This window comes from Pleurodeles waltl, chromosome 1_2 (genome assembly GCF_031143425.1).
Source record: "Pleurodeles waltl isolate 20211129_DDA chromosome 1_2, aPleWal1.hap1.20221129, whole genome shotgun sequence".
NCBI lineage: Eukaryota > Metazoa > Chordata > Amphibia > Caudata > Salamandridae > Pleurodeles > Pleurodeles waltl.
Genome location: NC_090437.1, coordinates 108,466,205 through 108,479,562, shown reverse-complemented (window position 1 = coordinate 108,479,562; position 13,358 = coordinate 108,466,205). Strand labels below are relative to the sequence as shown.

General features: G+C 46.1%; 1 protein-coding gene across 1 annotated transcript in view; it reads left to right on the top strand.

Moving 5' to 3' along the window:
* Nucleotides 1-13,358, top strand: part of IDUA (alpha-L-iduronidase) — a 1,520,091-nt gene that overhangs the window by 1,187,861 nt on the left and 318,872 nt on the right. The gene's annotated exons all lie outside the window — the stretch shown is intronic.

Genomic DNA, 13,358 nt, shown 5'->3' with positions numbered 1-13,358 from the left:
AAATATACTTAAGCCTCCACTGGAACAGTTAGTAGCAACATTCCATATATCCTTAGATATTTAATTGTACAGATTCCTTTATTTACAGTGTATCGCTATTTAAAGACTTCATGTTGGGAACTGAGTCCCTAGTCAACTGAGATTTGTAGACAGAACAAAATACAGTGGACAATTTAGTAAACTGCTGAAAAATAGTGGATAGTTTCACCAGACGATGACGGCTGGAAACTGAAACTATTAATGTATTAACTTTTTAAACCAGAAACAATTATTCATCAAACCAAACAAAACCGTGTAGAAAAGGGTGCCATCCTGGTTGCAGTTGAAGGTACGTCGGTGAACACTGGGCTTTAAGCAAAACAGACAAGTTTGCGATGTTCGCTCCAGTCGCAAGAGGCAACGTTTTATCAGATGTAAAAGAAATGGAACATTCCATACATCAGCTATTAATATTCACACAAGTAATCAGCTTAAATAAACTCCATTCCAATAAAATAATAATTATGTACATGTCAAAATAAGGTGAGGGTGACTGAGAAGTACATAAATCTTTAACGTCACCAAGGCTAGTAAGATCACAATTTAAGTAAGAACCAGAGGCCCGCGTGTGCGTATTTTCCAAGCCTTTAGGCTATGTTAGTTACAGCATTGAACCACCACTTAAAGTAAACAAAGGGAACGATGCAATCGTTTGTACATTCAGCTGTGCAAAAAATGTTATACTACCTCTCCTGTAAGCAAAATGTTTTAGCAGTTTATAGCACTCCAGGCTGACAGAGGTGGGTTCAATTTTGTTTCCTGTACACCTTCCTTTCCATATTTTGCTAAAACAGGAAATGGGAGTATCGTAACTCAGCAATTGGTCTTGCCCTGTCGACCTTTATTCCTAGCGTTATTGTTGTATTCCTTAAGGGTTCTCTCTACCTCCCTTTTAATCTGCAATGGAAAAGCTGAACAAAAACAATTGAGGCATGTAATTCTTTTGCTTTATGCTCTGGAGCAAAGCTTCCATTGGTTGTATTTAACGCCCCTTACATGTAATGCCACTTTGAAGGATCTGCAGAGCTAAATTCAGGTGCAGCTTTCAGGAGAGTTATTTCAACGTAGTATTTTATCAGACGTCCAACCCACAAAGAGCTTACACTCTAAAAAGTTTTTCCCTAGTGAGAAACCTTGAAGTATAAAAGTGACCTGCTACCGCCTTTGATCTGTAGTAAGTAATTTATAACGGAACCTTTTTCACAAACAAAGGTATTGACTAATTCTTCAGTTCTAACACTGATTCTATAATTAATTTAAATCTCGTTGCACGAACTCTTAACAGCAGAAAGCCAGGCCTCCTTAATATTTTTTTTCCTTGATCCGAGAAATTATTGTTATGGTTTTCACTTTGCTTCAGTAGCCACTGGGCATTGTTAGATCAAACAGAATTGTCCAGTCTGATACTCGTAGAATCAAGCGTCAGTGAAACGGCGGACCGCATGTAAATACCAATGCTCCCATGTCATTAATGTCAGCGCTGAGAGTACACAGTAGAACACCATAATGATAAGCAAGTTGGTGTTAGTAAATCAGCATTTATATTAAGTAATAAAACGCTCTGGTTAATCATTTTCTAATTGTATTTAAATTACCAAAAATATAGAAATGCTCTATATAGTATTGTGGGTTAAAGTCAAATATTTAAACACTACTGACTTGTAAGAGATGGTCATGGTATTAGCCAAATTGTTTTTGATATATTTTAATTTAGCTATCCGTACAGGTATTCAAATGTAAAATCAGAAAGTTTTGTTGTAGTATCATGCCAAAAAAGGAACTTGGAATCTAAATCACAATTTTTCCACAACATGTCAAAGCTTATCTCCCGTGGTAGATGGTTATGTACAGGATGGCAAACATGCTTTCACCATTATTTAAACACGTCGGCAGAGTCAGACTTTGCCAAAAATATAGACCCGGCACCAAAATAGAGGTGGCCTCCCGTTAGCAAACAAGATAGCTGGAAAAAGTGGCCCACATCTTAAAACTAGTCCAGTTTTGAACTTGTAAATGCACGTGTATTCGTATTTTGCATGGTTTTAAGAAATTGTGTGCATTTGTGTTTCCTGTAGGCAATGCTTTTAGCAATATCAGTGAAAACAACAAGAAAAATAACTGGCCCACCTAGCCATAAAACAGGCCCACAAACTGCTAAAATACCAGCCCAAACACTAATTCATGAAACCAGCCCATGGGCACTGCCTGATTGGCCTATAGGCCAGTCCGATCCTGATGGTGGCCATTACACCTTGCGTCAGTTGTGCAACTGTGCTTGTCCCCTTAAAGTGTCATAAGGTCACGTACCCTTGCAGATTAATATGTCCCAGATCTATGTCAAGGGTGTTAAAAATGGGGTCTCTAGTTGGCAGTGGTTTGCACCCTGCCCAAGCAGGGACCCATACTCTGGTCAGGGTAAGGGAGTAATACAACTAAGATAACCCCTGCTCACCCCTTCAGTAGCTTTGCACAAGCAGTCAGGCTTATCTCAGAGGCAATGTGTAAAGTATTTGTACACACACAGTAATACTGTTGAAACACCACAAACATACTTCACACCAGTTGGGAAAAAATGGACAATATTCATCTGTGTAAAATAAGACCAAAACAACAAAAATCCAACATACACAACAAAGGCACACATTTTTAAAGATTAAGGGGGTCATTATGAACACAGCGGGAAACCCCGCTGTATTCATGCTGGCGGTCTTATCACAGACCGCCAGCCCCATTGAGACCCCACTGGTCGAATAATATACATTCTGCTGGGCTGCTGTGCGGCGGGTGCAGCAGCACTCGTCATGCAGATCACTGCCCGTAAATCGGGCAACGACCTGCATGACGGGGCACTGCACGGGGCCCCTGCACTGCCCATGCCAAGTGCATGGGCTGTGCAGGGGCCCCCAGGGCGGGCCCCGAAGCACCCCTTCTGCCAGCCTTACTGTGGCGGGGGACCCCGCCAGGGAAAGGCTGGAGGAACAAGGGTTGTTTATCCGGAGGGCAGCACTGCTTGCAGCGCTGTCCTGTCGGATAAAGTAATTTGCCATCGTCAGGCTGGCTGTCGGCGGTAGCCTGGAGGTGGCAGAGGCCCGCCTGTGGCGGCCCTCCCTTGTTCAGAATATGGTGGTTCAGACCGCATGGCTGTATTTTCCGCCACCGCTGGCATGGCGGTCTGAACCGCCATGTTCGTAATGAGGGCCTAAATCTCAGTAAAACGTTTAGAAACACAGTAGCTCGAGCTGGGGCTATCACAACTTCTTAACGGAGTTGTTCCCAACAGTTCGACGTCACTCACAAGGGAGTGCGGGCTGGTCATGGAGTCGCACGGACCCCAGGCACAGTATGTTTCGAAAATGAGGAAACAAAGATGTTGCATGGAGTCGGGGAGGAGAGGCGTCGCTGGTGAAATGTAGGTTCCTTACTGCTACCAGGTAGTTGAGGTGTTGTTTCCTTCCTGCTATACAGGGGAAGTGAGGTGTTGGCTCCTTACGGATGCAGGGGAGGTGATGCAGCATCAGTGGCACGGCATCTGTTCCTTACAACAAGGCAGGGTTGATGAATCCAGGAGGTCAAGACATGAGGCATTGGCTTTGCAGTGTCACAGTCACACCACAAGGCCACAGGTGCTGTAGCGGAGTCGGGTGTCATGGACATCCATGACACGACACTCTGGACTCACACTGTGGCTGCATTTCAGAGGCATTGCAGCGGCGTTGGGCCTGTGGCGTCGATCACGGTCATTGCTCTCAGTGGGGACCATGACTCCACTGCAGTCAGCGGTGCAGAGTCGGGCAGCGGCGCCGGTTCCAAAGTTGCACTGAAGTCGATGTTCTTGGTTTCTTCTTGTTTACACCAGAACTCACTCCCAAGGGCTCAGGAACTGGCTTGGCACCACTTGGTGAGTCAGGACATCCAGCAGGAGAGTCCAGGTGCTGGCAGATGAAGACTTTGATGTCCCTGAGAATTCTAACAGGAGGCAAGCTCAGTCCAAGCCCTTGGCGAACCTTTGGAAGCAGGATGTAGTAAGCAAAGTCCAGTCCTTTCACTCCCAGGACAGAAGCAGCAAGAAGCAGGCCAGAACAACAAAGCAAAAGGCAGAGTGGCAGTACCTCCTAGGGCATCTAGCTCTTCTTCCAGGCAGAATTAACTCAGTCCAGAAGAATTCAAAAGTTGTGGTCTCAAAGCTCCAATACTCATTTCTGCCCTTGAAGTAGGGAAACTTCAAAGGAAAGTCTTGTAGTGCACAAGACCTTGCCTTTTCTTCTCTGGCATTAGACAAACTCCAGGAGGTTGGAGACTGCTTTGTGTAAGGATAGACACAGCCCGATTCAGGTGCAAGTGTCAGCTCTTCCCACCATTCTAGCCCAGGAAGACCCATTCAAGACATGCAGTGTGTACCTCAACTCCCCTTGTGTGAATTCACAAACAGCCCAACTGTCCCTCTGACCCAGACTTGTATTCCACAACCAAGCAGAGACACAGTGGTTAAACAAGAAAATGCCCACTTTCTAAAAATTGTATTTTGAACCTTACAATTAAAAAAGAAACTTCACCAAAAGATGTATTTTTAAGTTGTAAGTTTAGAGACCCCAAACTCCACATCTCTATTTGCTCCTAAAGGGGTATTGGATTTAAAAGATATTTCAAGGCAATCCCCATGGTAACCTATGGGAGAGATATGTCTTGCAATAGTGAAAATCAAATTTAGCAGTATTTCACCATCAGGGCCTGTAAAACACACAAGTACATGTCCTATCTTTTAAATACTCTGCACCCTGCCCCGGGGCTGCCTTGGGCCTACATTATGGGTGACTTGCATGTAGTAAAAGGGATGGTCTGGGCCTGGTAAGTGGATGCACTTGCCAGGTCAAACTGGCAGTTAAAACTGCACACACAGACACTGCAGTGGCAGGTCTGAGACGTTTACAGGGCTACTCATATGGATTGCACAGTCACTGCTGCAGGTCCACTAGTAGCATTTGATTTACAGGCCCTGGGCACACACAGTGCACATTACTAGGGACTTACTAATAAGTCAGATATGCCAATCATGGATAAACCAATCACCAATACCATTTAGATAGAGAGCACTTGCACTCTAGCACTGGTCAGCAGTGGTAAAGTGCCCAGAGTCTTAAAGCCAGTAAAAATTGAAATTCAGCACAGGATCAAAAAACAGTACGTCAGAAGCAAAAGGGGAACAATAAACTATCCAACATGACCTCCAAATAAATCAAATGGGGTGCCATATTGGTACAGTCAGTCCATTGGACACAGATGAAATCTTAAGTGCACAGATGTCCAATGTGCCAAATCATTGCTTCATATCTTCTTGTGCCTACACCTTACTAGAGATTCCTCGTCTTATGAACACTACTTGCAGGCTGTCTTGAAACATTTTACCCAACAATGAATCGCAAGTTCTGCTGGTTGGTCCCTTGTATCTCCAGCTGCTACCGTTCCTCCAGACATTACATTACTGGTGTACATTACATGCCAGCCCGCATGCTAGTATCAGCTCCTGTTTCCTTGCCTTATCAATCATTACAGTTATGAAGGTAGAACTGGGCCGTTTCATTGGTAATAAAATTTATCCTGGACACAATCGGTGCTATGTCAGGATCAATAGAAAGGTGAGTTAGTAGTCTAGTATGAAAACATAGACATTATTTGTGTGTATCCATTATGGCCAAAAATGTCACACTGCGTTTGTTGGTATTAAAGATGCAGACAGGCTTGTGGTTCGTGGAACCTGTTGTCCTTTTACACTTTTAAAGGTCAGGCTGTGGCTTTCCATTTAATCTAGGCAGGCAGTTGCTGGGAATCTGAGTTCTAGGTCACTAGCCTAGGACGGAGCGCAAGTTTGTACGTTGTTTAACGTTGCCGTTAAAGTTGCCACGTTTTCCATTGGCTGTTTTAAACAAGCCAGGCATGTTAGTATTGTAAATGCTTTGGCTCAAACAAAAATTGTGGCTCCCTTTTCAAGTGAGCAGATCCTTGAGGAGCTTTGTGTTTTGGGGGCTGAAGCTGCCACATCCTAATATACATATCTCCTTATTTTTTGAACTGTTATGCTAACCGTGGTGTAACTTTATTCACTAGTGTTGTATTCCTATTGTAACACAGTCTCCAGATAAATTAATATGTCATAGGTCAATACAAAAACAAACTTAACTGTACACCAATCTGCATATAAGTAAGTCGGCGTGATGCCCCGTGACCTTCATTGAAGAAAATGGGTTGTTAATACTCCCCCTCCTCCCCTAGGAAGGGGAAAACAATGTAAGAAATGTGAACTAAAGGGGTAGGGAATGTTATGATACTAGATACATTATTAAGATGCTTCATAGTTTTTTCACTAGAGTAGTGGTTCTTAACCTTCTGACTTCTGTGGCCCTCACTTGTTAATCATTACTGGAACCTGTGGATCCCCACTGAATAATTGCTGGAAGATGAGGACCCCAGCCGAAGCATTTTTTATGATTTTAACTGTAAAATACAGAAACAAGCATTTCATCAAAAATACATGCATTGTAAGATATTATATTTAATTCAGAAACGTGTAAAAGAAAATCAACTTTTTTATATATTTATTTATTTTGTTATTTCTGCAATACATTGAACAACTTTGAACAACATTTACAGAGCAAGGATATGTGACCAGGCGGTGCATTTGACAGTTATTCTCCCCATCACCATGGCATCACAGCAATCAAGAGTAAAAGTAACAGGCATACATACATCCACCCAGTGATGTCATCCTGATTCAACCATGAAGCATCAACTATGCTCAGTAAACTTCTCCCTTCCATCAGTGTTCGGCAAGTGTCCAAGTCCTTCCTGGGTTGTGATACTTGTCCCCAGTGTTATAGCACATTGGCTGTTTGAGTCTCCACATTTTGCTTCCCCTAGCTTGTGATTATCCGCCTTTCCATACAGGCAACGTTTTAATGGCCCGGTTGGAGCTTTTCTAAATTCAGTTGAGGCCACTCACATATGCTATCTTCTGTTTGATCCCCTTGCATGGCTACCGCTAACCGATCTGAGGTTTCTAACTTAAGTTTTGGTCTCTTTAGCAAGCTGGCTCTTTATATAGTGGACCAAAAAGAGGTACACTGTGTAAATATTACAAGCAAACCCCAAAGGAATTAGAGGATAAATGACACCCAAAGTGCTCTCTTGTGGTAGTGTGGTCCAGAAGTTAGGCATATCAGAATTAAGTGTTAAGCCTATAAGCATAGGCAGTAAGTGAGACACAAAGAAATCCAACACCAGTTTATAACATACTTTTATATAAATTGAGAAATTAAGATCATTGGAATCAGAAGAGTACTTTTTGAGATAGAAAATGTTAGTTTTCAAAAGTCGACAGTGCCTTTTTCTGTAGCTGCAGTGTTACTCTATGGAAGAGAAAACATGTGTGCCAAACGGGTACTTCATAGCAACTTATAGGGCTAATCTTCTGGACTTCTGGACTTAAGGTGAGTACAGGGCAGGGTCCTAGGGCACACCAGCATGTCGCCTCAGGCAGCACTGGTGGGGAATCCGGGTGCAGTGGTGCAGCTCAGTGTTGGGTGTCCCGTGTAGGTCAATGGGGATCGGTCCGGTCACAAAGATGCTGCAGGGGTGAACTGAGTCCATGACCGGGTGAACCACTGAGTGGGTTCTGTTCTTGCGATGCTAGGGGACATAGGGATGCCAGTGGTTCTGTTCGCCTTGCTCGGGGGCAGTTGGGTGCAGAGCTGGTTTGGACCGTCTGGTTTCCGTCACCAATGGTGGTCGCGTTGAAGGAGGCTCAAAGAAACAGACTGCAGGTGTGGTTTGGGGACCAGTCCAGTTGAACTAAAAAGTAGGCTCAGTTCTCAAAAGCCTGGGGATTATAGGCACACCAGTGGTCTTTTTCTCCTAAGTCCATGTGCAGAGGACAGTCGGGTCTCCGTTACCAGAGGCGGTTGAGGGGAGCTTGCAGAAAGGCTGCAAGTGCATTTGGGAAGTCCACAGTGGGTGAGATCAAGGTGGGCTTCATCTCTAGAGGGCCTGAGAAACATGTTGACACCATTGGCCCACTTCAGCTCGGGTGCAGTGGTGATGTTCGGCGTCAGGGTTTGGCGGTCCCTGGTTCTCACAGTTCTTCTTGGGTTGCATGCAGGTGCTGGGAAGCAGTTCCTCTGCTCCAAGGGAGTTCTTGGCGATTTGCAAAGCACTGGCAGCTCTTCTGGTTTCTTGGAAGCTGCAGTGGCAGGACATGTCAGTTGCTTTGCAAGGGTCAGATGCAGCTGGCAGGGTTGGTGCCAAGTCCCCCGTGCTCCTTGGTTCTCGGGTCAGCAGGCTTTATGTTCACTCCTTCATTAGTGTCCATTGAGGATCTGTTTTCCTGGTATCAGGGGGTTCTCTAAATACTCAATTTTGAAAGCATTATTGGGAGTGAAGGGTAGTAGGCAATGGCCTACTTACCGTTGGGGTCACCACCCCCCCTAGATGACTACTACCTTTGGGTAGTGGGCATCACCATGTCCCAGAATTCCTCATTCACCACACATAGAATGGCAGAATTTCTAAGGCTGTGTTCATCATCATCATCATCATCATTTAACTTTATTTCGGTAAGTAAAAACATACCATAAAAGTACAGTACAGACAATAACAGTTAAGATTAAGAAACACTAAAAATGCATGCACAATGAAGAATTGAAAAGTAAAAAGAGATTAAGATCCAACCAAAGTATCAAAAATATGTCTCTTAGCAATAAAAGGGTCCCCTCAACAAGGGGCCATTTCCCAAGGACCATAGATGCTCAATAATCTGGTAAAACAGTAACTTTGTGCTAAAAGGAAAAATGTTTAAAATCAATCATCAAAAGTCAATAAATATACATAATAAATGTATAAGTTAACTATCCAAAGTTCTTCTTTAAAGTAACTAATCTAAAGCGCCATTTTGCTTCAAGACATTTTGCCACTGGTAAAACTACCTGGACAGATGGATCAGATTTTAAGATTCTCTCAGCATGAAGATAAGACCTGACACCTATAGATTTGCAGAGCGGAATAATCCAAAGGGCTCCTTGTTTGAGGTATGCATGGCAATAAAAAAAAAACATGTGAAACAGACTCTTCACTTTTACAACCCATCGGGCAGAACTTAGATCTGGTAGTGGAACTAGGCCATTTATGCATCAAAGAACATAGAGGGAGAGACCCTGCTCTGAATCTAACAAAAAGTGCTTGTGCAAATGGAGATAGTGCAATGTCCATGAAGGGCTCGAATTCATAATGGCATTTGATTGATAACTATCCGACATAGACGACGGGACAATCTTAGCAAATTGCATAATCTGAACGTTATGCCAAAAAGCATCCTTCAGTACCTGTACAGCATTTTTAGGAATGGAAGATGGGTCCAACCAATAGGAACCTAGGCCAAGGTGAATTAAAGACTGTTTGACATAAGCACACCATTTGGTTTTGGTGATAGTGGTATGGCCCAGCAAATTCAGAAGCCCGCAGCGAAATGGGGATAGGGCATCTATTGATCAAAGCCGGATCCAAAATAGCAAGGGCCTTAAAGCAGCAATCTGCGAAATAGAAAAAAGGTTTAGGTCCATTCGGATGGGCAGAGATGGAGTGCTGGAAGGGACTTTAAGCAACATTTTCAAAAATTGGTTTTCTGCCCTTGCCAAGTTCACCAGGTTGCAATGGCCCCAGAGTTCGGCACCATATAGGGCCCCCCCCGGCTTGGGATTTCTATATTTCAAGGGCAGGAGACATTGCAAATTGGGGAGATCTAGAAGCAAATCTAACAATGCCGCCCACCCTTTGCTTCAAGCACAGTAAAGATTTCTGGCGTTGAGTGTGCCAAAGGTGCGAGTCTTCCAATTTGATGCCCAAGTAATCGAAGGTGCCCACTCTCTCCAGGGGAACACCTTCTAGGTACACCGACCTCTTCATTCTGCACCTATTGTCCCCAAAGACCATATATTTTGTTTTTACTGAGTTGATTTCCAACCCGTAATCCTTGCAGAACTCCATAAAACGGGAGAGCAATCTTGAAAGGGCCATTGCAGTTCGTGAAAGTAACAAGGTATCATCCGCAAACAAAAGGCAAGGGAACTTTTGCCCACCCAAGCTGCGAACGTCACCATAAGGATCTGAAAGATATGGAATACATGCATTAATGAACAATAAAAATAAAGTAGGCGCAAGAACGCACCCCTGCCTCACACCACGGGCTGTAGGAAAAGCTGAAGACAAGTCGCCAGCCGGACCCCAACGAACTCTGGCAAAATTATCCGAATAAAGATCTTTAATAATGTTGATCATAGAACCCGGAATTCCAGTGGAGCTCAGGACCTCCCAGAGCTTGACACGCGGGACAAGGTCAAACGCAGATTTCAAATCAACAAAGGCCACAAATAAGTGGCCGCGATCTGCGTCTACGATCTTCCACTTGATGGTAGTAAATCGGAAGACAAGGCTGTGTTCACTTGAGGCTGGTCACCATAGGGGTCTGCCCAGACTGCAAATGCAGCACATCTCCTATATAGCTAACTTTTCTGCCTGTCCAGGTGCCAGCCCGACACCCCCCCAACCAGACATGGCCTTCCTTACTGAGACCTGGACCAATACCACCACGGGTCCAGACATCACCATGGCCATTCCCAACGGTTACATCATCCTAAGGAGGGACCGGCCCTCCCTCCCGGGCACAGGACTCGCCATCGTACACAAGGCCTCACTACCTGTCAGTGCCGTCCCGAAAGAACACTGCACCACCATGGAACACCTTAACTTCCTGGTCCATTTCAACCACAACTCCTCCATCCATGGCACCCTAGTGTACAGGCCACCCGGCCTCCACCCAGCTTTCATAGACGACGTCGTAGACATCGGTGCCCCAGGACATGGCGTCAGTCAACTACCTCCTCCTCGGTGACCTGAATTTCCACCTCGAGGAACGCACTGACCCAAACACCACCTCTCTACTCGACAACCTTGCCACCCTCGGCCTTAGATAGCTGGTCTCCACACCCACACACATCGCAGGACACACAATGGACCCCATCTTCACCTCAAGCAACCTCATCACCATCAAGACCATCTCCACCCCAGACTGGACCGACCACTGCTGCATACACTTCACAATCGCCGAACCCAGCAGCGGCACCTGCACCTCCAGGCCCCCCCCACCCCCCCTCCCCACAGGAAATGGAACAAAATCACCAACAAGCAACTCACCTCATCTCTCGCCAAATACCTCCCTCCGCTGATGACGCCAACACAGCAGCGTGTAATCTCAATGCATGGATGACCGAATGAGCTGACACTCTAGCCCCTCTCAGGCTGACATCGGCCAAACGTGTACCTAATAAAGCCAGCTGGTTCACCGCCGAACTCCAAGAATCAAAGCGTACCCAAAGACATTTAAAGAAAAAAGGGAGGAACAGCCAATCTAGCGTAGACCTCGCTTCATTTAGAGCCACAAGTGCATCCCACCTGCGAAAAATCAAGACCACAAGGAAGGACGCACTCTGGGAGCGCATCAACTTCTCTGCACACAACTCTAAGGAACTCTTCTCAGTCATCAATGAGTTCACAGATCCCCCCTCCAAAGCCACCAGCATCCCCCCCGTCACAGGACCGCTGCGACAAACTCGCTTCCTTTTTCCACCACAAGATCCAGGACATCTATGACAGCTGGTCCACGCTCACCACAGAGGAAACAGTCAACATCATGAACAGCACCCACTCAGGAGCCTCCTCGGACCCCTCCCCGCACCACATGTACATCAGAGCCAGCGCATCCATCGCCCCCGAGCTCCGTAATACAATCAACTGCTCCATCATCACGGGCATCTTCCCCGAGGACTGGAAACATGCTGAAATACACCCTCTCCTGAAGAAACCTTCGGCCGACCCATCAGAACTAAAGAATTTCCAGCCCATCTCGCTGCTACCCTACCCCACCAAAGTACTGGAGAAAGCAGTCAACACACAACTACGGAATTTCATTGAGACCAACAACTCCCTGGAAAGCTCCCAGTCCGGTTTCCGCAGCAATCACAGCACTGAGATAGCACTCCTGGCAGCCACCATTGACATCCGATTACTCCTAGACTGCTGCCACACCGCAGCACTCATGCTCCTTGACCTCTCAGCAGTATTCAACATGGTCTCTCATAGCACTCTGCGCACCAGACTCCACAACATAGGAATCCGTGGAAGAACCCTGGAATGGATCCAGTCCTTCCTCTCCGGTAGGACGCAGAGCGTCAGACTTCCACCCTACACTTCCAGACCCACAGGAGTCAACTGCGAGTCCCCCAAGGATCCTCACTGAGTCCCACACTGTTCATCGTATACATGGCCCCTCTTGCTGCCATCGTCAGAAGCCATGGTATAAACATCGTGTCATATGCCAATGACACACAACTCATCATTTCCCTCACCGAAGACTAGGACATGGCCAAAAGAAACTTTGACTCAGGAATGGAAGCCATCACCACCTGGATGAGAGAAAGCTGCCTCTAGCTCAACTCCTACAAGAGGGAGCTCATCATCTTTGGAAACGCCATCGCAGCTTGGGACGACTCCTGGTGGCCCACATGCCTCAATGCCTCCCCTTCACCGTCTGAGCACGCCCACAACTTAGGAATCTTTCTCAACTCCTCCCTAACCATGACCCGCCAGGTAAATCCTGTTGCCTCCTCTTGCTGGCAGACACTCTGCAAACTTGGGAAGATCTTCAAATGGATCCCAGCAGACTGTTACAGGACAGTTACCCACCCCTTAGTCACTAGCAGGCTCGGCTATGGCACAGCCCTCACCTCAACTAGGAACAGCACAAAAAAGTCAAATCATCCAGAACGCCGCTGCCAGACTCAATCTGGACCTCCCTCACCCAGAACACAACTCCCAACACCTGAGGACCCGCCACTGGCTACCAGTCAAGAAGTGAATCACCTTCAAGATTCTCACCCACACGTACAAGGCCATACACAACGCAGGGCCAGCCTTACCTGAACCACCGCGTCTCCGTCCACACCTCACCAGATCCCTTCGCTCTGCCTAGATGGCCCTGGCAACCGTCCCTCGCATCTGCAAAACCACCACCGAGGACGATCTTTCACCTACGCTGCAGCAAAGAGCTGGAACAACCTCTCCCTGCACCTCAGACAAAGCCCATCGCTCACCATCTTCAGGAAGATCCTTTAGACGTAGCTCTTCAGATGAAGACCCTCCTCCCTCCCCCCCCCCCCCAAGCGCATTGAGACCCTCACGGGTGAATAGCTGCGCTTTACAAATATTGATTGATTGATTGA